General features: G+C 35.5%; 1 long non-coding RNA gene across 1 annotated transcript; it reads left to right on the top strand.

Annotated features, from left to right (window-relative positions):
* Positions 1–5,587: 5,587 nt before the first annotated feature.
* Positions 5,588–21,454, top strand: LOC135153676 (uncharacterized). The gene is made up of 3 exons (XR_010293175.1): positions 5,588–6,310; positions 14,850–14,919; positions 21,368–21,454. It is a non-coding gene; the product is annotated as an uncharacterized LOC135153676 (long non-coding RNA).
* The last annotated feature ends 2,886 nt before the right edge of the window (positions 21,455–24,340 follow it).

The following is a 24,340-nucleotide window of genomic DNA, read 5'->3' as shown; positions in this document are numbered from 1 at the left end:
TCGGGAAGCAATCTTCGCACATTTTTAGCGCGCCACTCCACACGACAGGTGTAGAATGCCTATGCTGCGGTTTCAAATTTCGCGCGAAACGTGTCACCCCACTGAGAGCGTTTCCATAGCGACAAGAGCGCTTTACGTGAAGTGATTTTGAAAACCACTTTCGTGTGATCAAGTGGGAACGCTAGCAAAGCGATCTTCCAAAGTGGTTTCCTGAATCGGTTTCCAGTAAACTAGTTTTAGAAAGCGTAATGAGAACGGCCTCTTAGATTCTTGGAAGTACTACATGTAGTTAATAAAGAGTCCACACATGATCTAGATAACAATAAATTTCATATGAATTATTCCCGTCCAATTCTTGCACCTCGTCTGTTTTGAAAGGAAAAAAAATCAATACAATATCTTTATGGTTTACAGGACACACACACATACACAATCACCTCGCTTCTTTTCTAATGTAGCTTCAGAAAAATAGGATCTAGTTCTCACATTTATATAGAGGTGTTATCGAACGAGGCCTCTCTATAATATTTTTTCAACCTTGGACGAGGGTATATAGATTGAACACAGGAGGAAAAAAAGAAGAGCAACACTATCTCTCTCAAGGTAAAAAGGAAATAGTAATGTTATTGCACGTTTCTGATGACTGGTCGATAGTACTACTACTAATATACCATATGTGTAATGCTATTACATCTACATGTACATGTGTGTCAGTATAATTGTTTCAAGCTGATGTAAAGAGCAATGTTAGATAGAAAATGATGGATTAGTTTTTCCATATTTAGGAAGATTTTGATGGCAAGGATCACTTTAGTACAGTGTATACAACGTTCTCGCCAGGTTCATTCTGACGCTTGGCGGCGCGAAGCGATGGTACGCAAGCCGCGCAGCGGCCTTGGTGCGTGCGAAGCACGCACGGGGGGAGGGTTGCAGGAGGGGGGTGTCCCCCCTCCCGTGCGGAGCGCGGTAGCTATCGAAAATATCAATATCGAAGAGCTTAGATTGCTGCTAAATGCACCACATTTTATGTCTATTTAATGCTTCTCCGGCCACACAGCCGTAACGGTTGCGCGAATTGCGATCGATTGAAGCAGAAAGGCAAGTACTGATGAAAAAGGTCAAAAGAAAAGATTTAAATTCAATCTCATTTTATACTTACAGTTTATAGATTTATTCACATCAATGACATCGATAATGTACTCCATACTTTCCAATGTCTAGATCGCTACGTCCTTAGAAAGTGCGATTCATTTTGTGAATGCGTGTCAATGACCGACTACATCTACGGACCGCATGCGCGCCGCGCCACGCCCTTACTCAATCCAAAGATTGTTCCGACTTTGTTTGGAAGCCTCGGAAGAAAACTTCCGAGGCTTCCAAATAATGGGCATCGGTATTCATGAGACGATGTAATTTGCATGCTTGTTTTGTTTTCAGATACTCATTGAAACTATAACTCTCATAATTAAGACTTCTGCTGATGATGTAAAATACTAATAATATCCAATCAAGATTCGTTTATCACTGTCAATTATTGCTATGTTCATTTGTATTGTTCTATACTCGCCTATGAAATAATGAACGTGTCCATCACGAGCGGGAGAAATATTTTTAGTCATTCATCATACTTTAATATTACGATTTTGTTCTTATTATAATTAATTGCGATTTAAAATGTTTTAAAAGTAAAGCTTAATTGACAGGAAAGCAGATTTGTATTTTTAAATAATGCACTATGTAGGCCTACAAATACAGCGTGTGTGAAAGAGAGGAAGAGGGGGGGAGGGTTGTAGCTAGGATGGTCGAAGGGGGAGCGCGAAAGGGGAGGGGTCGTGGCGTGGACAATGACAAGGGGATGTTGAGATCGTACGTGTGTGTGGGATTGGTGAAGAAGTCAATATTCGAAGCGAATGCATATTTATAGACTTGTCTATACTACTACTGATGATGACGGCTGAATAATCTTTCTTTACATGTATATTTTGGCGATTTTGAATTTTTAAAAATATTTTCTTGCACCATGAGTGGGAAGATCGAGGTACGTGATTCAATAAATTGCATCAGTTTTCAAGTTACAGAAATTCACGAACAGATTATTAAAATTGAAAAAAAAAAAAGAGTCAGAAAGATCTTTTTATAGCCCCCATCCAGCGTAAACAACATGAAGAATATTTGAGGTCACGAAACCAGCTGATTCGCATTCGTACAACATGTTAACAGGTCACGCACATGGTACACAGTCATTCCAAGGGCGGGAATTCGGGGAAACCCGTTTTCAAGCACAATGATTGGCTCAACCCAGAAAGTGAATACTAATTAGATCACGTGCCATCGGCTTTGGGGCGTCTCGTTCACATTCCAACTCATTTCATAAATATAATCCACTCGCAGTAATTAGGCTAACGACGTTGTAAAGATAACTCTATATATAAAACACAATTCCGATATAAAACATATATAACGACGTAAGTGAAATTGAAAAATTCATCCAGCGATATTCAAATTATACTAGCGACTCATGTGGGCGTGGGCAAACGAAATACATATCCTCTAAAACGTTCACACATATCAACTTCAATAATTCGTACTTGAAATGCAGGGGCCGCGGAAAGGTCTTGAAAGTGGGGGGGGGGCTGACCATCATGCAAAAAACGCAATCAGGTGGTCCTGTTTTTGTACACGGTTTTGGAAAAAAAAGTGGGGGAGCTGAAGCCCACCCAGCCCCCCCCCCCTGTTTCCGCGGCCCTGAAATGAATATCTGTGAATGAATTGTCAATTCCACTTTGTCGAATGTGTACTTTTATTGAAATCTATTGAATCACGTACCCCTCCCGACCAAGTCCAAGGGTTAATTTTCCACTCGCCATAAAGATTATGCAGCCACAATCACAGTAGACACATCCATAAAAGAATATTAATTTAATTCGCTCCGAACATTGACTTCTTTTCGCCAATCCCCTCCCCCACAAAGTCACAAACATCCCATCATTTTAATTTATATTGCCCACGACCACCTCCCATTATTCTCTTTCTCCTTTACACAAATTAATTTCAAATAATATTTTATTTTAAATCGTAGTTGTTACCGGGAGTTGTTAAGCAATTGTACAACAAATTCATGAAGCATTCACTGTAATGACTAAAAACATTTCTCAGGACGGTGACAGGTGCGTTCATTATTTAATTGGCAGGCAAAGAGTAATAAAGAACAATACAAATGAAAATACACTGTACGTATAACTCACATAAAAAAATGAGTCGTAATATGATAAAAAGCGTGAATAAAATTAATAAAGATTATTACTTATGAAAATTATAACAGATTCAATGAATATCTGAAGAAAAAAAAAACATTCAAATCGGTTTTGGATCCCATCTAATTTTGGAAGACTCGGATAGATTTTGATGCCATGTGCGATTTGTATTATGTATGTGGCCATGGCGAGCACTAGTGCAGTGACACAGAACTTGGTAGACACACCGTCGCGAAATTAATCAACACTTTCAAAAGATCGATGTAGAGATCAAGACTTTGGAAATTATGGAGTAAAATTGGAATATAAATGTGAATAATCATTTTGCTGTAAGTAAATGAGTTGGACATTATATCAATCCATTCCTGTGGCTGTGGCTTTGTCATTATTAACGTGATCTTTTAATAATTTTCTCAATTCGTTCTACGGCAGTGTCATCAGAAATGCATTCAATGAATTCATGTAGATGTAGCTATAATAAGGCTGGGGCCTGGGACGAGATGAAACTAAATTTCGATCGAATTTTTATATTATTTTTTGACACACTTTACTTTTGACAAAATAAATGACAATATCAACTGAAATTCGTAACATCTAGATTACATTGCCCAACCCAGTAACCCACGGTACCCCTCTCTTCTCATTTTATTTTTGAGCGTATTTTACTACCATTTTAAAGACGTAAATAATGAGAGCAATGCGATACGCAAATGCGAGGTAAACATCTTCGCACTTCCCACATAAGAGAGAGAGAGTTAAATTGGGCCTCGAGTCGAGGTCGTATCGTATACAGCATAGTAGCGAAGCAAAGAAATCCCGGGAAGAAATCGTGGAAGAAATAATCGACAAGTTTATTTTAGGATCTGAAAAGCAGATTGTTTTTATTTTAAATATATTATTCAGTTTTTTGTGTGGATCTAGGCCTGTTTTACAGTTGTCGGCCACGGTTGTCGGGGAAGTTCACGGTTGGCGGATTTGCCCTGAAAATTTTCAGGGTTGTCGGCGCCCGCCAACCGTGACGCGTGGTAGCGAGAACGTTGAGTGTATATTAATTCATTTCCCCATATGTTTATTTTTATTTGATTTATTTAACTTAAATGAAATATTCTTACCCATGAACTCAACCTTCCCCATGCAGTCATGCAGTTTACATGTATTTACGGTGCTATAAGATTTGACTGTTCACAGAAGAGAGTCACTGGCATTTGAATTAGGCTAGCACATAGTTTTGGTACACGTTTCGTATAATGTTGAAAATCCATTGGAAATATATTGATTATACATATATAATGAAACTGTATGGTTTCATGGACATTTTGTGTATTACTAATAATCTTGAATACATTGATGATTTACTTGAGTCTGCATGTAGAAACACACACTGAAATAGGGTTAAATTCATACAATTTCCTGAAGTATCATACAGTCCTCTGTACTTGACATGTTGCAGAGAACGCCTATATCCGCTCTTCTGACTTCCACCACAGTGGGACAAATGTTAGTTTTTTGCCTCCTGCCTCTTTTTCGATTCCAATTTCTGAAAAAAATTAGAGCTTGTACATGTCCTCTCCTGACATTTGTGACTTTTAAGGGTCTTCCCAATACATACAATTGTGACTTTTTAAAATCAGGTTTTGAAAATTTTGTAAAGGATACACAATTCTCACCCTGTGAAAGGAAATAGGCCAATTGCTTTGGGTTCATTGTAGGGGATAACATTTTAACCATATTCTAGAGATTCAGTTTTTCCTTCAAAGAGAACAGAGGATGATATTAATTTATATCCTTAGGTTCTTTAAAATGACTGAAGATTGTATTTTAAAGTAGAATGAGATGATCTTTCCCACACGTACATTTGTGACAGTTGACATTATTTCATACATGTATTTGACGAGAGCGCAAGTTCTTTGATCATGGTAATGGATTCGACAGTTCTTAGATCGAGCGATTTCTTGTTGCAAAGATGAAAATCACAGAATCATTCTTTGCAGGAACTGGTATTAATGCATCATTAGGCCCTACTGCATTAGGTTGAGATGCACATGTGGAGGTGAAATGTCCAGCTTCCATACTATTTGATGGATTAAAGAAGAATGCAATGGACATGTGATGTGAATAATTTTGGTTGATGCATCTTGATTTAGTCATATTCGTATTTCAAAACTCAGATTGATGGCGCAGCCAAACGCTACATTAGGTATCACCATAGGAATTTAATAGATTTGAAAGCTACTTTTGTACGACATAAAATGTTGTACACCTACATGTATGTTCCTTTATGAATTGATATTAGACTTGAAAAATAAATTCTTGTTTTCCCCTTCTTTCATTATAGGATAGTGTTCTTCCAACTGTAATTAATTACCTCATCAAAGTGTGCAAGACGGAACAAGTCTCTTGGAAATGCAACTTTAAATTGGATTGAAAGACATCCTAACCACAGAAGGATCTAAAAACTACGCAGTTGACCCCCCTAAATCATGCAAATATTGAACAGTAAGAAGCATTCTTTGTACGTTTATCTTCGAAAGCTGATGTGATGGGATGAACCTATTGAATATTCATGTTTAACATTGTGAATATTCATTGTTGTTTACATTGTGAATATTCATACTTTGTATTGGGAATGCGTATATTTGAAGAGACAAAGTTGTATCTTCGGTAGAGAGTGTGCACGAGTGGATCAACGGTATTCATCAGTGCGCAGCATTCTACTAGAAGGGTGCAACGTCTTCAAACATTCAAGAACATCCTTTCGGAACCTTGCAAAATTTTTACGGAATCTTGCTGAACTTGGCAGTTGTGTGCTCTATTGAGCCATTTCAAACCAAATACATTTTTCTTGGATCATCTCCCAGTGTGGATGTACTGTGTCCAGAATTGATGAACTTTCATTCACTCTGAAGGCTTTTGAAAGAGAAGTTAATTAAGAACTTGTGAAATAACAAGAATTCAATAAACTTATTGGCCAGTGTGAAACTTGGTCTTGTTGAATTATCTTGTTTGGATAAAGCACACTGAGGGTAAAGGATTGACAATCAATTACAATAGAATTGGTAAGTAGTTCTTTTATTGTTTCATTTTTATTAGAAATATTGTAATATTCTCTTAATTTGCACTGGAAGAATAACATTTCAGGTATGTGTTGAATATACCAAACCTAACTATGGAACAGTCTAAAAGACATAATGTGAAGCCAAGTGCATTTTGAAAAGTTTCAAGAGGATAAAAAATTACTATTGCCCAACAGATTTATGTGCATCGTTTGTTTTATAATATGATAAAATGATCCTCATCTTCAAGTGCTTGTTGCATTGCTGAATGTCTAAGTTGGTGTAAAACAATATTTGTAGTATCACTGGAAAGTTATTTTTGCTAATACGTGAAATGAAAGACTGATCATGTGATAGAATTCAGTCAATCATTTGATAAGGATTTGAATCACTGTGATTGAGATATAGCTATATACCCATCCTATATATTTTATCAAGGGATATACACTGAGTGAATCTCTTTGTACCAGTAGGCCTACACTTTTTCTAAGAAGTGAAAACTGCATGTGGTAAAAATGGTACATATAATTTTATTACATTTCACCTTGTTCAAAACGGTTTCAATTGGCTAAAGATGCTCAAAAATAAATCCTATGGATAAAATCTAAGGCGTCTGCAGCTGTACAGTATTTTTCGCCATAACTTGAACAGAAAGTAGCATTTTCTTTCTCCGAGATTGTGTGGCTTTATCCTCTACCACAATGAGAATACAGAGGCCAAATCTGCTGGAAAAAACCCTTTTGTCAGTCCCAACAATGGGATGAATTTTTGCATTTTACAAAGCTCTCTCATCGGTTTGAAATACCGATGACATTCAAGAGCTATAAAAATCATTTAAGGGAAAAGAGCCACAGGCGTAGTAAGCATTGAAATAGACACGGACTGGTTTGGATATAGTGCGGTTGAGTGTGGGCAGGGAGAACTGTTGAGGTGGAGATGACCGTTGATCTTCCCCTCTGCTGTGGGGGAGCAATTCCATAAAGAGTGCCTGCTCAGATGACTTTCATGTGTACATTGTAGGGCTCTTGCTTGGAACTCGTAGTTGATCCCTGTACTACTAAGTGATTTATAGTTGTACATTTATTTTTAGTGAGAAGGATATGGGCAATTCCAGCGTAACGGACATGACGTTCAGACAAATGTTTGTAATTCAAAGGTTTATACAGTAGAATTAGCAGTCTTTTGATAATTGCTACTGAGCTTATCAGACACAATTAAGTATCAGTTACATACACATGAAATTTCAAATCGTTTCGTTGAAAAGTTGCGGAGAAATTGCACTCTTTGTCAGCGTAACGGACATGACACGAAATGGACGAAGCATTTTTACCTCCTATTGCTTATCAAAATTCCTGTGAATTCTTAGATTGCATGCACCTGACGCTGGTGTTAATTTAACCTTAAGATCATGCTCTATCCATAAAATGGTGTTTAACAAAAGTTTTACAGTGCATTCTGTATTCATAGCTCAAAATGTAGCGTAACGGACATGACACATGAAGCGTAACGGACATGACAGTTTCGTCCACTTTTTGTAAGCGTATATAATTATTTTATTACAAGATATGGTACAAGTCTAATTGGTTACTTGTTAAGGCTAGAGGTTAGAGACACACATCATAACTGGTAATCTGTAATATCTCCTATTATTTTGCAATTTGAGAGGGGGGCTTTGCGTACAATATTTATAAAACAAAAAAATATTTGGAAAAATTTCTTTTACACCAGTTAACAACAGTTAATGATTATTTTCCAGTTACTACCATCCGCCACATCTAATTAAAAGAGAAAAAGTTGATAGTAAAGATTATTTTTTATTCATGGCTTACTATTTGACAATATACACTAGCGTAACGGACATGACACCCTTCCGAAGTGAACTTCATCAGCACTTCTTAGTTGCAAAATGAAAGAAATATGAATAATGAATGTAATTTATATGTAACAGCAAAGTACCTTTACTAACATTCTTAAGAAAAAAATGTAGATATTATTGGCACTTTTGGCAGGTATTATTAATTTAATAGCTATAGCCCACATGATAATTTTATATAGAATACAATGCTTTAATAGTACCATAGGCACACTGAGAAGAGCAAATCAGATTTTTTGTGAGAAGAAAACAAAATGTACCAGACCTGATTAAATCCAAGATGAACATACACCTGTATTATAAAATGTATTTTATGATAAAGAATATGTACTAGTATTAATGTCAATTTCAAGATTAAAAAAATGATATTAAAAAGTATTTTAAATTTTAATAGCAGTACCTGGAAACCAGTCTTTCATTATCGATTATGTACGAGTTATAAGGTAATCGGAATGTTTGTAAATCGCTTCTGAGATTTTTTTCATTCAAAATAAAGATCCTTGGTATAATCATCCTTTCATCAAATCTTGGATGTACTAAATCTTACGATCTTGCTTGCTGACAAATGTGGCTGTATCTAATTTCATTGTATTGTCTGCGCTGCTTGTGTACAAACGAAGATACATCATTCAAATCATGATTATGGCTGACCAAAATACTATGATGACATAATTTATTGATCGCGCCACATTCCTTCCACAGCCTCTTTGCTTTGTGATATGAAGAAGTGCCACTGTAGATTCATGGATTCATAGAGCTACATCATGTAACACAGATATCTGAATATTTACAAACTTGTTTTAAATGTGAGCCAGTGCCATCACTGAAGAAGTTGAGGGTTGGTGAAAGTCAGATACTTTGAAGCAATGTCATCAAAGATCTCATGAATTCACAAGTTGGAGTTTTATCATGCTCCAAACTGTCAGTGCAAACACCTAAAGATAATCAATTATTGTTCAAACACAAATGATGCAGATTGTGATCTGAGTATGTTGCCAGATTTAGCTGCATCTTATCCTAATATTATGTGGCATACCGTTAATTCTCAGAAAAATATACCAGAACAAGAGCTGAACTTTCATCATTTACCAACTTCTAAAAATAGCTAGAATGACATGCAGATTCTAGGAGTTATTACATCCAGCTATCCTCAAGCAATTGAGACTGACCACAGTCTGTGACACTGAGCCTAATATTTTGTTTTTGTGAATGCTGCCTTTTGTCATATATTAGGTGTCATGTCCGTTACGCGAATTGTCATGTCCGTTACGCCATTTTTATGAAAATGAGAAGTGGTCAGGGAAAATGATTGCTACACATGGTAGGGGGTTTAATTCTAACATAGAATCTGAATCTGCAGTACCTTCAGACAAATTTCCTGTAAGCTGTGAAAACTTTAAGTGAAAAACGTAACGGACATGACACTGATAATGGTAAAGAAATCACATTAATCTGAAGATCGATTTCTCTAAAATTGATGAATGGCATGAAATATAACAATGATTTTCTGTTGATTTAAACATTAATCATCGATACAAAAGTTAAAAGAGACCTGTGGGACCTTATTTGCTTTTAGTAGAGACAGGAAAGATGAATTGTTTAAAAATAGCCACATTTTTTAGATTTTGCAATTTATTATTTTATTTTTTTGATGATGGAAAAAAACACAAAATTTTATCAATATTGTGATTTTTCTATTGGAAATTGAAACTTTATAGATTACTTTTTAAGAAAATTTGACTGCTTAAGTGAAATCTGAAACTTCATTTTTTCTCGAAAGTGAACATTTTCCATGGAATTGCCCATATATAATAACAATAATGAGATTTTTACGGCACCAAATCCACTCTGTAGAGTGCTCAAGTTACATAAAAGGGGTATTCCAGCCTGTATGTAATTTCATTTTGAACAGATAAAGAAAAATCAGACCCCTAAGATGCTTAAAATTTCATCAAATGGGCCATTCTTATGACAAATCTTGACTTAATGAGTTAACAATCTGAAAATGTTAGATATCACTAATATGATTTTGAAAGTTAAATTTCATTTTGAAATTCACAGGAATTTCAAAATGAAATAAAACTTTCAAAATCACACTTCTGTTTGATGTCACACACGGGCCATCTGCACCATCCCGAGTTTTAAAATTAGCGCGCTATTTCTGATCCGGCAAATTATCCCGATCTGAACAATCTCAAGATTATTTGTAATGGAGACGCAATTATCGCGCTAGTACGTAGGATTAATCTCGAGATTGCAATCCCAAGTCAACTTGGGATTATTAGCAAAATAGCGCGCTATTTTACGAATTATCGCGCTAATTCGCAGGTGCAGACGCACTCAGGATTATTTATTCACGGCGTCAGACCATAATGCATCGATGCCTCGCTCGAGCAGGAATCGCACTTCTTGCAATGGTGGAGACGGGGTTTCTTGAATCTCGAGATTAATCGCGAAGAGTGCCGATCGGGCTAAAATCTCGAGATTGAGCAAACTCAGGATGGTGCAGCACCGCCTAAACATGACCCACTTCTTTTGTAAGTAAACTTGCTATTTAAATTGCTCAAGCCCCATCTTTAGTCAATTTTAATTTTAACAAGTTCTACCTCACTTGTCACTCTATTTATCTTGGACAGATTGTTCCTGGCCTTTTGTGCTCATCCAAGATATGCTTTCTTTCATGAGGTGGTTTCAAACGCTTCGATCACAAGAATCCCTGTTAAATTACGAGAACTTTTTCAGGCTAAAAAAATTCCTGCATTCGCACCACCCCGAACTATACCCTTCGGGATAAGTTCCTGAAGTTACAAGCATGCGCAGTATGGTCTGATATGTAAGCAAGGCGCGAGATTAAAAATCGCTAGCTCAGCAGCCACCTACGGCGCCGCGCACAACTACACGCTGGGCTTAAAGTTCCTGTAATTTGCTTTCACACTGCCTAAATACCTGCGACCCTGGAAAAATTCCAGCGAAAGTTCTTGTAATTTTGACAAGTACCTACTATTTAGCGGGTATTTTCTTTCGGGGAGATTATGCGTAATTTGCTTTCACACTGCCAAAATACCTGGAACTGACGAACTTTGAGGCGGTCTGAAACCACCTATTACCTCTTATGTCTATAAACTGGCATAATACAATACTAATGGTAAAACTGAAAGGTTTATCAGCTGATGCAACATATATGAACAGATTGAAAATAGTACTATAATCATATGCAGTTTGAGCCTGTTGTGCAGCATTTACCAGAAAGATGTAGGAGCTGTACAGAAATACTATAGGCCTACATGTTTGGTGGTTGCACCCTCTCCTCCAAGCCAGCTCAAATCCATTCACTAAATAAACAGAAGCAGTTTGTGTAATCATGTAGCCTTTCCTTCAAACATACATGTATCATGCGCATACTTCATTTGAATCTACGATGGACCGAAATGATATTGGATAGATACATCAAACTTGAGAAGCAAGCCTTTTTTACATCTCCCTTTAAAATCTGACCTGCTAAGTTGAAATCAAACGGACTGCCTCTGTGATTTCCGCCCTGTATCAGAGTTGTCCCGCAATAAACCCTATCCTGTCTTGGCACGTACTAAAGGAAACTAGCGGTTTAGCGAGGAAATCTGGCCATTTAATTGCTGACTGACTTCTGCAATCCATTTCCACACTCAAATTTCAGATAAATTCACAGTGAAACTGGATCAGACGTGATTATGGTTGCTCTGACACCAAACAAAAGATAAAGGGATGTTTGAAAGTTTGAGTTGAGATATTTCATCCAGATTCTTGGAATTATCTGGAAGGAGTATTACTTTTGATGCAGTTTGTATTTCCTTCAACAGAAATTTGACAGTGCATACATTTCATGAACATGTATGAATTTAAACAAGAGACCAAGAATTGTTAGTCCTTTATCCTGGCTCTTGAAATTTATTGTTTGGAGCATTACAGACTGCAGGATCCCAACACCTCTTTTTAAATTAAAGCTAACAGCCTTCAGTTAATCATGGACCTATAGGTCCATGAATTAATCATCATCTGACTTTAAACATTTAATTCTCTCTGAGTGAAAGTTGTCTTGGAGGCCGCTCTCATTACGCTTTCTAAAACTAGTTTACTGGAAACCGATTCAGGAAACCACTTTGGAAGATCGCTTTGCTAGCGTTCCCACTTGATCGCATGAAAGTGGTTTTCAAAATCACTTCTCGTAAAGCGGTCTTGTTGCTGTGGAAACGCTCTCAGTGGGGTGACACGTTTCGCGCGAAATTCGAAACCGCAGCATAGGCATTCTACACCTGTCGTGTGGAGTAGCGGGCTCAAAATGTGCGAAGATCGCTTCCCGAAGAACGGTTGTGTCCTCACTTACGACAAAACCAGTTTAACGAGGCAAAGCGATCTTGAAAACTACATCGCGAGGTGGTTTTCTAAACTGGTTTGGAAGATCGCTTCCAAGATCGCTTCCAAGACCGCTTCGACCGTTCTCACTACGCGTTAAACTAGTTTCCAGTAAACTAGTTTTAGGAACGTAGTGAGAACAGCCTCTAAAGCACTATGTGCAAGGGTTAAAAGAGTGGGGGGGGGGTGCAGCAGCAGGGACTGAATGGGAAATTGTTTAATCCATGTACCTTGTGAAAGTTAATCCATTATTGACAAAAAACAAAATTCCAGTATGTCAACATATAATTATTCACACACCAGAATGTTACTACCACCGTGGATCCTACTAGAATCCATGCTACCACATTTCAGGTCACGGTGAAACTATGCTTGTGTTACTGTATTACATGTAGTTTTCTGAACCCTGTACTTTCATGTAACCCAGTACTATGCCTAGCCCTGGAATACTTAAAGGACAAGTCCACCACAACAAAAAGTTGATTCGAATAAAAAGGGAAAAATCCAACAAGCGTAACGCTGAAAATTTCATCAAAATCGGATGTAAAATAAGATAGTTATGACATTTTACAGTTTTGCGTAATTAAAAAAAACAGTTATATTCACATCCTTGTCGGTATGCAAATGAGGAGACTGATGACATCACTCACTCACTATTTCTTTTGTATTTTATTATGTGAAATATGAAATATTCAAATTTTCTCTCTGTTGTCATGTGAAACAAGGATTAATTCCTCCCTGAACATGCGTAATTAGCATTGTTTAATACTATATGGTTCAATCAAGTTGGTCCTTTTTGTCAAATCTGTAAAAAATGAAATATTGTATAATTCAAACAATAAAAAACAAAAGAAATAATGAGTGAGGGACATCATCGACTGTCTCATTTGCATTTCACTGAGTTGTGCATATCGCTGTTTTGTGAAAAATAAGCGAAACTTTACATCCGATTTTGATGAAATTTTCAGCATAATGCTTGTTTGAATTTTCTCTATTTATTCAATTCAACATTTTTCTGGGGTGGACTTGACCTTTAATTTTTCTTTGTACACTTAAATTCATTTTTTTTTACCACTTAACTCTCTACATAGCTTGGCATGCTAAATGGAACCTCCTAACTTTAATTGCTTACCTGCATTGCTTAAGATGAAGAGATCATCATTGCCGATTCCATATAATTTCACAGCTTAGACATTTAATTTTTTATACATATACAGTCCTTGTTTTTATTAGTGGAAATTTCAGGTTCTGTTTTTTTTTTGTTAAATAAAAGCAGCATCAATCTTTACTCCAACCCAACCTCTCTCCCTCATTATTATTAATATTCATTGCCAATCCATGGTTTCTTCTTCAGTATAAGATTCAAGTTGATATACCCATCACTTGAATACCGAGGACATGCATCTCTCATTTCTTTCGGACTGGAGCGGCAGCGTGATAGTTACTTGTGATATCATACATGTATGTTATCAAAGGAGAGCTTTTTAATGAACACTTTATTACCATTCTCCAGCTTTATCCCTTTGTTGATGGTAATTTTCATGGTTCAGGGTCATTAGTTGGGATTTTTTAACCCATGAAGGGGGCATGGGTGCCCCCCAAATGTGCCCATGGCTATGGTAGGCTGCTACCCATTGGTGCAATGGAGCTTATAAATAGATTGAGAAGAAGCATTTTAGTGTGGCCATGAACTGACATTGAATTATATGGGGCAGATGGCATCCTAGGTCATTGATCTGTTGTATTTTGGAGGTTAATACCACTGTCACATTTGCTCTACGGTGGCCGTACGGCGAGTCGAAAACAGCCGTTTTAACATTTTTGTACTAGCTCCATGTAGGTGGTTTGAATAAAAATGAATAAAACGGCTGTTTTTTTTCGACTCGCCGTACGGCCGCCGTAGAGCAAATGTGACCAAGGTATAAGTGTCAGCATTTCTCAAGGCTTGGAATTAGTTTTGTAGATACATGTACATTGCTGTGCATGCACCATTTTTAATATGTACTAAAAATACACATCTGAATATGATCATCAATGTTCCATTATTTGCTCTTGCTTTGAATGTTTTATGCTGATGAAAATGAATTAACAAATCGTGTTTAAAATGACAATATTTGTTAAAATTAACCATTGAATTCATTTCTACAAGGCATTTTCATTTTTGCATCAGAGAATATTCATGGAGGCATGTAGCCTTAATATATTATAAAGACCTTCATATTGCTTTCAGATGGAGTTACTGTAATGTTTTTAAAGCAAACCACATTTTCCCACTTTCAGAGGAAAACCACCATGCCACTTTCAATTCTAAAAGTGCATCTGCCAACACCCGGATAGTTTCATGTTTAAGGTAAGATTTTTGAATGGAAATCATTTGCACAGCTTGTTAATATAGGCTCTTGAAAATCATGGAAGCGCACTTCTAAGGTATCTTTCAAGAACAATGAGCGATATTAGTTTGATAGATGTATGCTTGATTAGATGCGATGACACCAAGAATCTTTTGAGTTTGGTCAGCTAAATACTTGCAATGTGACAGGTATGATCAATGATTTATATTACAACTGACTATCCAACACCCAAAGCACTTTGGGGATATACATACTTGTGAGTTCCTTTCTTGAGCAGTTAATAAGAAGTTTATTTTGTTTGAAAAAGAAATATATATAATGATATTCCTTTCTTGTGAAAAAAACAACAACTCCAGACTCGTGTAAGGCCTTTGATACTATCAATCATAATATTTTACTGCATAAATTATCCCATTATGGGATTCGAGGAAAGGTCTTGGAGTGGTTTGGAAATTATCTTTCCGACAGAAAACAATTCGTTAGTATTAATGGACAGGACTCTTACCCGAGATTAGTATCATGTGGTGTTCCACAAGGTTCCTTATTAGGCCCCCTATTGTTTATTTTGTATATTAATGATTTTCAACATTCTTCTGATAATTTGTCGTTTATTCTTTTTGCAGACGATTCTAATATTTTTTTCTCCCACCGTAACCCCACCAGCCTCCTTGAAATCCTGAACGAGGAATTGAAAATGGTCCAAGCCTGGATTAATGCAAATAAGCTATCTTTAAATGTTAACAAAACTCATTATATGTTGTTCAGTAATACTATCAAATCTTTACCCGGTGATATATTGATTGCTAACACAAATTTAACTAAAGTCGATTCCACAAAATTTCTTGGAATTTATATCGATAGCAAACTATCGTGGGAATCACATATTAATTATCTTTGTACATTAACGGCTAGAAACACAGGCATTTTAAACAAACTTAAACATGATCTACCCCAAAAAATTTTATTATCTCTTTACAATACTTTGATTTTGCCCTATCTCAATTACGGTATTCTTGCTTGGGGTAATAGCAATAAAACTCAACTACATAGGTTGTTTGTCATTCAAAAACGTGCGGTTAGAAACATAAACAATGCTGGTTTTCTTTCCCATACAAGTCGTTACTTTCATGGAAATCAACTTCTCAAAATCTCAGACTTATATAGATATAATTTAGGAATTTTTATGTTCCAGCTATCCACAAATGAATTACCAGCCATTGTCACCTTATTATTTGTTAAACGAAATGTAATTCATTCATACGCAACTCGACAAAGTACATTTTATCATTTACCACTGACTCGAACAACCTTTGCTCAGAAAACAATTACTTTCTCAGGACCGAAGTACTGGAACGGACTATCCAAAGACATTTCAGACTCCAATTCATTGTTTATATTCAAACGTAAACTTAAACATACTTTTTTGAATGATTATGCAGTTCAGGCAGCAGTAGATATCTAAACCTTTCAGCAGCTCCATTTTACCTTCATACCTCCCTTTAAAACATTACTTTCCTTCCAGGGCGTGCCACAGATGTGATTAAACCAATTGGTTCATAAACTTTTGCTTTTCTTTTACCTTGTTATTTTTAATAGCTATATAGCCTTATGTCTTATCACCTCCTTCCATTGGGGCCTATAACTCACAAGCTCTGCTTTCAACTTAGGCCCCTCCATTTTTCACTGATTTAAATTCTTATTGCGTATAACTTCTGTCTCAATAACGATTTATTTCAACTCAATATAATTATGTTATACTCATGTCAAGCATGTTAATGTCTGTATATGAATAATGGAAATAAAACTAAACTGAAAACTGAAAACTGAAACTGAAAACTAATTCACATTTTACTTACCTCAAAAAGTGATGAAGGGATTTTTTAAATACTTTTTTTTCTAAATTGAAAAATGTACATGAAATAATAACACATTCAAATCCCAGCCATGGCATAATTTTCTTCAGTAAGAAATTGATCCACAATATGCTGCTTTCAACCCAGGTGAGGTTAATGGGTACCGACAGGAAGTAATTCCTAAAAAATCTGTGAGCACCCGAATGGTAGACTAGCTTTGCCGTGGTAATACACGGTAGTGGCCCCTTGAGCACCTAATAATGAAATGGATGTGTGATATACAAATACTCAAAATTATTATATATTATTATTTACAATATCATATGCACGTACTATTAAAAGAGATACTTAAGACAGAACAACATAAGACAAAAGACAAGAAATGATGCCACACAACATAACAGGGAATGAAGGCAAGTTTAGTGGAAGAAAACTATAGGAAAGATGGGCATATACTTTAAAAGAAACATTACACATGTACATGTATATTGATGAATTGAAAGGTAAATAAAGGCATTGGATGTCTCTACCCTACTCTAAATACTTGTTAATTAATTTAAAAGTGAAATGAGAAGGAAAGTTCGGCTTTACATGTAGCTTTTCCATTCGAAGGGGGTGGGGTGTATTAGAAAATACAAATATATTGTAGGGCATACATACATGTAGAATAATCTTTTTTATTATAAATCATAATGTAGTATAAACTTGGTAGGCAAGAGGGAGTAAAAGTATGAATAGTAACAAAAAGGTGTATGTGAGAGGAAAGTTTTCAAGTGAAAGGGGAAAGGGTAGGTAGGTGTGAGGAATAGACCCTGGCCCTGTTGTTGACAACAAGACACAATCAATGATACATCATGCTTGTGTGTAGGAAAACTGTAGAGGGGGCTATTTCTTCTGAATTTGTGAGTGTCATGTGTTTTATAAAAAACTTTCAATGTAGATAATATTTCTTTATGATTATATATCATGAATTTCAGATACTTAATATTACCTGGATCTTCTTTATATTCAACTTCCTGAATTGGCTCACAAGGTTTATGTGATATATTTGAACATGAATTAACATTTTTATTAATTCTCCAGGAATGATTTTCCTGGTATCGCATTGCAATTTGCTCCACATTTTTTAAAGACTGCTATGCATGAAGTCTTTTGTATTGCATATTTTTACATACAATGTAGAACTGTACATTACTTAGTTGAGAGCTTTTCTCTTCTGACCAAAAATGCTATTAAACTTTGTAAAGCAAAATTATTCCCTGATTCTTAAGTTCTTAATTCGTTTTCAGTAGTTTTGTTTTCAGTTTATTTTAGTCTTTAGTGACATATTGTAATGATTGGTCAATATGTGAATGTACATGTATTCTAAATATTGAATCTTGTATTTTCAAACTTTATTTTAACTTGGGTATTTAGAGTGATGATACACAAAACATCAACCAGAATTCTTTTTTATTTGTAATAACATATTTTAATAGGTGCTTGTTTTTGAACGTGCTCTGGTGATTAATCCTAAGGCCATATTACGAAAAAACAATTACCGGTGCTGGGAATGAAATGCAGACCGACTGAACATCAAAGGCCACCATTGTTGAACTGTTATTAGGCGTTGTTGTGTTGCCATGGGCTAGGTCGAACAAATCATGATTGCCCTTCACGTATACAAGGTCGAAACCGTGTTTCGGTAATTGATATTTAAATGCAACAAGTGTCAAATTATGGTGTTGAAATTAATGATGAGCATGATGGCGTCAAAGCTGATCCCAAAGCGATTTTTAACCAGTCCCTGAACTGGAATTTCTTAGCATCCATGTATCAATTTCTCCTTGTTTGTGGTCAACTGAAACAAGTCTATTTTAATGTACTGATAGAATTTGTCTATAATGAGATAGATGGAAGATTATTCTTGTCCAAGGTTTTTATTTCTGGATGGAGGTCAGGGCTATGGAGTGTATGTATTTGTTAATCAGGTGTAACATACCAGTCTTCCGGAATAAACTTGTATGACATTTCCTTTCATAATTTAGGCACTTTTGTTCTGCCTAGACGTATGTTGTTCTTCATTCAAAGACTAAATTTTTTGTGAAATATTTGATGGAATGAGGGACTTTTGAAGCATTTTGTCTAATTTAGTACAGGTTCATGGCAATTTCATTGGAAATTGTTTTATTATTCACTTTTCTTGTTCATTTCATAATTTCAAAAGAGCTTTAAATTTGAAAATAAACTTTATTTTTAAGTATAACAATCCCCTATATCCTATATTATGATTATATGGGCCTAATGATATCTCTAGAACTAAGAATTATATTTTTGAAAGGATTCAGACTATACACATGTACATGGAATAATTCTGCAAGACTGGAAGCCTTTTTTGAACAAATACTAAATTATGGACTGTTTGTTTTGTAAAAAAATGTAATAAAGACTGGATTTCTAATTTGCTTAAAAAAGAGAAATCCCATTTTATTTCCTTATATAAGATAACTGCATAAAGGTTCACTACACACAATGTAAAGACCAGACATTTATTCTTACCAGCGTGAGTTCAGTTTTGAATATTAATAGAGCAGTTTATTAGTAGAAATATCGAACTCTAATAATTGATACATGTATGCATGCTTAATAGTAAAGAAAACGAAAGCTGCATTAGGACAGGATAAGGGATCTGAACAGATTAGGGAGGCAGACAGATTGACATTTTGAAAAGCATACATCTTTTATCTTATTGCTATTTACCATGGCAATGAACGTTGGGAAGAGGGGTCAATGAGTGCTTTGATATTGGGCAGTTTGTGCAATGCTGTTTCCAAGAGATATTGAATGGAAATATTCATGCAGATTCCTGAAATAATCATCCACTTGTTAGGTGATCAGGGCTTACCAAGAATTGAACCTTCACTTTCGAGTCGGGAGAGGCAAAAGAGGATATAAACATTATGAAGCATTTTGTAGTTCAGATCTCCCCCAACAAGTAGACAGGAGGGTATACTAAATGCATTACTCTCAAGCACGGAAATACAAGCAATTGGTAAGATAAAAAGAATAATAAGGAATGAATTATTTTGTATGCAGTATATCAATTAAGTAGTTACAGTGACAATAGTCTTTTAAGTACTTATTGGATATGTGACACTACATTATGAGATTCATCTTGCAGAAATTTTTATCATTTAACTTCAGGGAGTTGTGACTTACTGTGCTGTCCTCTCTTTAATGATTATTTTGGATTTAGAATCATATTCCATCTTGTGCCCTTGAAGCAAGGCTATTACCATGTGCGCTTGGCATGCCTAAGTTAAAGTACAGAGTGGGTCAATGGCCTGGCTAATAAATTGGAAGCCGAGGGGGCTGCTGCAGAACGGCTATTCATCGGTTCCACTACCTGACCCCCTCAGCCTGTCCCCGCAAACGCACCGACTGTGACACGCGATCCAAGCAGGCTTGGGGAAGCCACTGTTTAGGGTTTGCGATAGAATGGGAGGGAGGGCGAGATAACAATAGTTGGTTTGCTGCCTGCCTGCCTGTAGAGTTCATTTGTGTTGGGAAGAGGTGATTTGATTGTATGGGCAAAGAAAGGAGGCCTATCAGTCGTTATGCCTTTACCCTTTCAGGCTTTTTTCAGCAAGTGAAATACTGGTTTATGAAACCAGGAAAATTTTGATATTACCCTTATATACTATGTACAAAAATGGCTAAAATGTACTTAATGTATGTATGTATTAACAAAAGTTATCAATGAATGCTGCATGTGTATGTGTAATGTTTACTCTATCACATATGCGATAATCACTCTCTCTCCATGAACATGTTAATAAATCGGAGGTATTGTGATTTGGCATTTGAAATGCTTGTTTTAAACCCTCAGTTAATTTTATTTCAATATGAGTCTGGTTTTTACAGCAGTTTCAGAAAGTTTTTTCCCCATTAACTCTTTCTATTTATTGGTAAGAAGTATATTGTGTTAGTCTTTATACCCTTTGAAATATATTGAAAATATAGAAATCTGTACACTTCAAGATATTTTTTATGGTCAATTTAGAAGCAAAGTATGATTAATGTGCGAGTGTTTTGGTTGAAATTACATCATAATTGTGACTGACTTTCTGAAACCAAAGCTGCAATATTACATTGCAATGCATATCACATTCATACTCTTTATGATATTTATAGTTTTCTAGCATTATACTCATATTCCATGATTTACTCAGCTAATAAATGTTTTTTTTTACAAGAGAGGCTTTTCTTGCAGATTCTTTGATATTGAATAATAAACATCTGTAAAAATGCATTTATGAAGTTAAGGAGAGAAAATCAGATATGAGTATTACTGTGATGTGTAAGATCTATTTGTACCAGAAAAAAAGAACTTGTGCTATTTTTTATGATGTTTTGTCACATGGTTTGTGTTCTTTGTTGCTTTTATAGTAAAGAAAATAAAACATTTAAATATTTTTAAAACAAATCTCAAGTTGAATTAACCCTTACATATACAAAGAGTGATATTATACATTTTTTATTACCCTTTCAATAATTTATAACATTCCTCTTTTTTTCTCTCCACTTTCTCATGTATTTTTCTTTTTAAATGCAGATTGAATTGGAAGTGGTCAGTCAAAGCAAGTAGGAAGGGCTGGTGAAGGTGTCTAGTCTCCACTTGTAACTCGGCTACAGTATCCAGGTGAGTGCTGTATGACTTTCATCTTGCAAAAAAGTGATATCCATTATTAAGATGAAAATATCAATGATAATACTAATGATGGGAATTCCTTGTACTGTGCAAAATATATCTGGAAGTGTTTTATGCTTTAATTTGAATTACATTAGACCATAAATTAAGGACACCATACTTAGTTGTACTGATAATACATTGAGCAATTGTCCTCAGAACTCCACAGGAGTGCTAAGACTTCATGGAACCATGTAGTCCCTTACCTTCAAGTTTTAGTGACCATGGTTTTACTGAAGTGCATAAATATATCTCCGCATGTCAGCTTTTCGTTTTGAAATACATCAATTGTATGGAAGACCCCTTCTAAAGAAAGTGATTAACTGGTAGATAAATAAATAAATAAAAATATTTTTGAGAACAATTACTCTGAAGTGAAAAAGAGTTGAATGCACCCTTGGATGACCTGTCCTATCAACTAGGGCCTTACTACCCAAAGGCCATGGTTGATATTTATATAAAGCTAACTATGATGAGGAAATCAAACTTGACTTTTCTTCCTTTCTTTACACCCTTCGGTAAAAACCGCATGCCTTTAAGCATAAGTTGTGATGACCTGTTAGAAAATTAGGCTGTCTATCTTAGATGTATATTTAGATGTACATCAAGATAGACACATCTAATTTTCATTCAAGTGATGTCATGTCCAGTTTGGCACACTGTTCTGCATCATAGTGTTTCAATTGCAGTTTAATATTTTTTCCAAAGGCTTCAATACCATATTATCAACCAAATGTCTTTCAAAACCAGCACAAAAAAGAGAGAGAATCTCGTATATAAAATTTAAACATTATGATAGGCTAAGTGAAGCTGAAGTATTGTTTTGGTCATCTATTGATCAGTTCTTGCTTCAACATAATACAATTCGTCGCACGTCTGGCAGAAGAGAGCAAATTTTTCGAAAAGCAGAAGGGCACACACACTAAATCCCATCTAACCTATAAATTATAAACTTATTTCAGACCAAATTTACTATCCATGTTCCATTTCAATCCTTTATTCATTCATTTAATTGTGGTCTGGAAATTTTGATATTCAAGTTGGCCAAACCACTGGATATATTGTATCCACATAGTGTACTTAAGGAAACTATACAAATGGAAAATAACACAATGACTTCCAGAAGATTCTAACCCGCCATCCGCATTTGAAGTTTCCTTTAGATATTGTAAAAGCAACCAAAACAATGCAAATGAAAATGCCACAATTGATTCCCAGATTATAATTTATATTGTAAGTTTTGTGTTTGTGTTCTGGGCTGTAGCTAATTAATGCCCTTTTCTATGTAATCTGAGGGAAAAGAGGAAGTTCTGGTTTGACATGTTCCTAAGGTCACAATTGTTGGCTATTTTTTAATCCCAACCTCTTTCAATACAATATCATGAAATAGCTAAAGAGATTTTAGTATGTAAGAGTGTCTGGTAATAATGTCCAGTTCTTATTGTAATTTAAAATGCACCTTGAAGATCAAATCATTAATTCCTATATAAAATCTGTATGATTACATGCCAATTTCACCTCAAAAATTATTCTACTTAAATCAGTGGGGGGTAAAGAAGAGTGTAAGATACTTCGAAGTGTATCATTTTTTTTCATTTGGGAAAATGAAACACATCTAACAACCTTGTTTCTGCTCAGTTAGGGTTAAATGAAGCAAAAAAGGGGATCTTTGATTGGCAGTCATATTGATTCGAAAGAGATTTATGAAGATATTCGCCAAGAAAGAAAAGAGGTATTGATTGCCATTGAGAGGAAATGATACAGTTGAGTGGTGTTGAACAAATAGATAATTTCAGCACTTGTATGAATATCTTTGTTAATAATTCCATTTAAACTAGGCGTGACCATGTGAAGACCTTCCACAAACGATTTGAAATAGTTCTGACTCTTGTCATTGACCACAAAATAAAAAAAGCTTACAATATACAAAAATGTTATCCTTTTTATTGTAAGATAGCTGTCATCTGTTCTGATATGCTGGATCAATATTTGTGTAAGGGTGATCAGCCAATCATATAAGGTCTTTTATTCAGTGTTGTGATGTCAGCTTTGAAGCGATGATCTATCTGATAGCTCTTGTTGAATGCAAGACAATGCAGTCGTTGCCAGTGGAGCATTCTGCTTGAGTGGGAAACAATTGAGCTCAATATTCCCTCTTTTCTTGAAGCTGCAGACCGTGCAGATAATTGTTAAGGACCACTGGTTTTGAGAGTGTGGGGGGGGGGGGGGGGGGAATATCATAATAATTAGAAAATGCTGAGAAATTTTGTCAAGTTTTCAGGCCGAAATCCCCTTTTCTCTGAAATATTACAATGAAAGTGGCTATAAAAGGACATCATATGCAAGAAGATTCAGAGAAGTTGACTTGGATGTTTAAAAGGCTGCTTATTCCACATGGAATCGCATCAACTTAACTCGGAACATATACTCCTAACATAACTGATCCCATATAACAACACCTCGATTATGTAGTGTTTTGAAATGTACCCAATAGAATGATATAAATTTATCCCATTACTCTTTTTAAGATTTATGTTAGGAAATTAAACGCTGTGGAGCAATAAGTTTACAGAATTCCAAGCAATCAAGTTTTCCTAAAGAAAAAAAAATTACATGGCCATCATTTATTTTGAATAACTTCTTTCATTTTCAGCTGTTTTTCACAAGGTGTATTCATGGGTCTATTACATACATGTACTTCCAATGTGCAATGGACCTTCTTGAATGACACTCCTCTTGCATCGCTTATTTGTTCCATGTTTTTTTGATGGGAAGATGAATTGTAGTTATAATGGCGCTGTATTGTAAACCAAGAGAAAAATGGAGAATGAAAAATAA

The sequence above is a fragment of the Lytechinus pictus genome, chromosome 1, assembly GCF_037042905.1.
Source record: "Lytechinus pictus isolate F3 Inbred chromosome 1, Lp3.0, whole genome shotgun sequence".
Taxonomy (NCBI): Eukaryota; Metazoa; Echinodermata; class Echinoidea; order Temnopleuroida; family Toxopneustidae; genus Lytechinus; species Lytechinus pictus.
Note: the sequence above shows the minus strand (reverse complement) of the source record. Positions and strands in the feature narration are given on the sequence as shown.